This window comes from Formica exsecta, unplaced genomic scaffold (assembly GCF_003651465.1).
Source record: "Formica exsecta isolate Colony F162 unplaced genomic scaffold, ASM365146v1 scaffold19, whole genome shotgun sequence".
NCBI classification, from domain to species: Eukaryota; Metazoa; Arthropoda; class Insecta; order Hymenoptera; family Formicidae; genus Formica; species Formica exsecta.
Window position 1 is genome coordinate 57808 of NW_021849201.1, and position 4414 is coordinate 62221.

Sequence of the window (4414 nt, forward strand, 5' to 3'; positions counted from 1 at the left end):
TTTTAGTTCGCGGGTGTTACATTAATACGGAGGACATCAGTCAGAATGCAAGGGAAAGATTCTATCGTTGACATTTAGGTTCTGACTGGTTAATACAATATCAAAATATATTTGATTAAAGGATAAAAACAAAACATAAAAATCAATATGTATAAGTAAATAAGTGTATATGTTAAGAACGGTCAGAAATATAAAATTGGTCGCTCGCATATGTGTTAGATTAGATTTGTGGAGGACCCAGGTTCGAGCCCCGAGTATATCCACTCGCCCGGAAAAAAATAAAAAAATTTAAAAAATATAAAAAGAAAAAATTTTTTAAAAAATTTAAAAAATTTAAAAGGAAAAATTTAAATGGAAAATTGCCTCGTAGACGTCCACGAGTCCCCTCCACTCTTTTTTTCCACAGACATCTTTGGGGGGGAGGGGCCAGACAGACACACAGCAGGGGGCCAGTGGCCGAGGAGTGGGGGTTTGTTGTGACGCACCATAGTTGCCCCTATACTACTAATAAACATAGAATATAGAAATAAACATTTCAGATGCAATATAAGAAATTGAAAAAGGTATTGTATCTTGTAATACAGTAAGAAAAGAATTCTGTTTTAATGAAAGCATATCTTTCCACATAAATTATATTTTAAAAAAAGTTAATAAAAAAAAGTTGAATACGCATTCACCTTTAGTATGAATACGCATATTGATATATTAAAATAATTTTTGTTTAAATATATCGCAATAACAAGACAAGAACTGTTATTTATACTAACAAATATCAAAAATTGAACGTAAAAGAGAAAAATAATATTTCAAAACTGCTCTTGTAAATAACTGAAGGAACTTTACATTAATTGGCTGAATTAGATCTTTCTTTTCTTCCTCCTTCTCTATCTCCGCTTTCAGCAAGAAACTTAGATATTTTTTTTTTTAATTTCATCTTTTGTAGCATTTGGTAACTTTCTTGATACTATATCTATAAACAAAAAGAAAATTTATGCAGATAGTTTCTTTTGTTATGGTATAAAACAATAAGTATAAAAACAATTTTCTGTCCTCAAGATACACTAAATAAGGTTATTTATAGAAATTCAAAAGAGAAGAGAATAATCTCTTCAGTTGAAAAATAATATTAATATCAATTATATTCGTATTATATGTATAAACACAGATCAAAAAATTATTGCTAATTTAAACCTATAATAGAATATATTTATATCAAAAACATAGTTTACTTCTAATTAGAATCAAAAAATTTATACTTCAAATACTTTTATGGAGTCATTTTAATAATTTTTTTTTAAAGTACGATTTTAAGCATTATTATAATGGAAAAGAAGTAAAACAAAATTTACCAAATACTGCAGCAGCAATTTTTGTAGTAGAAAAATCACGCTTTTTTTTTCTTCCCGCAACCACTAAACTGTATTGAACCGGCTTTTTTCATAATCAGTTTCATTAATGATGGCACCAACTGCTTACCTGTTTCGCCTGATGCAAGATTGAGATATTTTATCTGAAAATTAAAATATTGGTAAATATAATATAAATATTTATTTAAAATAAATAAGTTGCTTAGAATTATAGATTATATTACAATATATGTCTATTTCATTTTATGATAATATTATAAAGAAACTAATAATCTAAATTTCTGTATTCGTTTCTTTCTATGCAAAATATAATCTAGTATAACACATGCTCATCCCAAAATCTTGTATATTAATCATTGAATTATTTCATTATTTTACTTCGTTATATTTTTACCAGAGAGACAAAATCCTCTTGAGAGTTTGCCAAGGAATCATCAATTTCGTTGAAAGATTCTATAGAAGTAATTGGAAGTAGCCGACTGAATTTATTTATGTTTATATTATCATTTGCTGTCAGTAAAGCCTGTCTATTGCTCCTTTAATCTCTTGCTAATTTTTTCTTAATGTGGATATTTCAAATTTCACTTCTTCGATCATTGTAAAAATCTTTGTTAGAATTCCTGCGAAAAAAAAGATATGAAAGATATAGCGCTAATACTAACTGTTACGTCCAGATTCGAAAAAGGATGAGTCGATGGAAGGGCGCAACAACTATCTTAATTCTCCCGAAATCAGGCGCCTTGCGGCGTAAGAATCGGGTCGAACGAATTCTTAGGTCTGAAAACCAGGTAAACGACCGTTCGGGTCGCTATTACGCTGTTTATTCAGACGTTCGCTCGGTGGTCCCTTTTCGGTCAGGGAATTAAAAAATATAAAAAGAAAAAATTTTTTAAAAAATTTAAAAAATTTAAAAGGAAAAATTTAAATGGAAAATTGCCTCGTAGACGTCCACGAGTCCCCTCCACTCTTTTTTTCCACAGACATCTTTGGGGGGGAGGGGCCAGACAGACACACAGCAGGGGGCCAGTGGCCGAGGAGTGGGGGTTTGTTGTGACGCACCATAGTTGCCCCTATACTACTAATAAACATAGAATATAGAAATAAACATTTCAGATGCAATATAAGAAATTGAAAAAGGTATTGTATCTTGTAATACAGTAAGAAAAGAATTCTGTTTTAATGAAAGCATATCTTTCCACATAAATTATATTTTAAAAAAAGTTAATAAAAAAAAGTTGAATACGCATTCACCTTTAGTATGAATACGCATATTGATATATTAAAATAATTTTTGTTTAAATATATCGCAATAACAAGACAAGAACTGTTATTTATACTAACAAATATCAAAAATTGAACGTAAAAGAGAAAAATAATATTTCAAAACTGCTCTTGTAAATAACTGAAGGAACTTTACATTAATTGGCTGAATTAGATCTTTCTTTTCTTCCTCCTTCTCTATCTCCGCTTTCAGCAAGAAACTTAGATATTTTTTTTTTTAATTTCATCTTTTGTAGCATTTGGTAACTTTCTTGATACTATATCTATAAACAAAAAGAAAATTTATGCAGATAGTTTCTTTTGTTATGGTATAAAACAATAAGTATAAAAACAATTTTCTGTCCTCAAGATACACTAAATAAGGTTATTTATAGAAATTCAAAAGAGAAGAGAATAATCTCTTCAGTTGAAAAATAATATTAATATCAATTATATTCGTATTATATGTATAAACACAGATCAAAAAATTATTGCTAATTTAAACCTATAATAGAATATATTTATATCAAAAACATAGTTTACTTCTAATTAGAATCAAAAAATTTATACTTCAAATACTTTTATGGAGTCATTTTAATAATTTTTTTTTAAAGTACGATTTTAAGCATTATTATAATGGAAAAGAAGTAAAACAAAATTTACCAAATACTGCAGCAGCAATTTTTGTAGTAGAAAAATCACGCTTTTTTTTTCTTCCCGCAACCACTAAACTGTATTGAACCGGCTTTTTTCATAATCAGTTTCATTAATGATGGCACCAACTGCTTACCTGTTTCGCCTGATGCAAGATTGAGATATTTTATCTGAAAATTAAAATATTGGTAAATATAAAAAAATAAAAACATAGTGTAAAAGTAGATTAGTGAGGAAATGGGATATTGAACGAAGGAGATATCGAGATCTTTAAATTGTGATAATCTTAGTAGGACGATGCTGCTTCCAAGTCAGGAAGCTCATCGATAAATTCTTGGATTGCCTGGTCTATGTAATCCAATTCGGGAGACTGAGGAGAGAGGGGGAGAGAATTATCGAGGATCACTGTTGAAAGTGAAGAGAATGATCGCGGGGAGGGGGGTAGGTTTGGAGAAGGCAAGAATGATGGCACCAACTGCTTACCTGTTTCGCCTGATGCAAGATTGAGATATTTTATCTAAAAATTAAAATATTGGTAAATATAATATAAATATTTATTTAAAATAAATAAGTTGCTTAGAATTATAGATTATATTACAATATATGTCTATTTCATTTTATGATAATATTATAAAGAAACTAATAATCTAAATTTCTGTATTCGTTTCTTTCTATGCAAAATATAATCTAGTATAACACATGCTCATCCCAAAATCTTGTATATTAATCATTGAATTATTTCATTATTTTACTTCGTTATATTTTTACCAGAGAGACAAAATCCTCTTGAGAGTTTGCCAAGGAATCATCAATTTCGTTGAAAGATTCTATAGAAGTAATTGGAAGTAGCCACTTGCGCCAACGCCCTCCGAGTCCTGCGATAAACTCGATGTATGCACTTGGCTCGCGAATGAAGTCGCTTGATCGAAATACGCAAGGTGATCTTTTTCACTATAGAAAATTATAAGTGATAATTTCTAGTTGGAATTCGCGTAAAGAAAAATTGGTTGGTAGCGACTTACTCTTTTTAAGTAGAAGACGGACGGGCAGCTTAACTCGGAGATTGTCGTTCGTGGTCGAGAGAGATGCCGTTGAACAAGACACTGGTCACAGTTCGGGATGTAAATGACTTT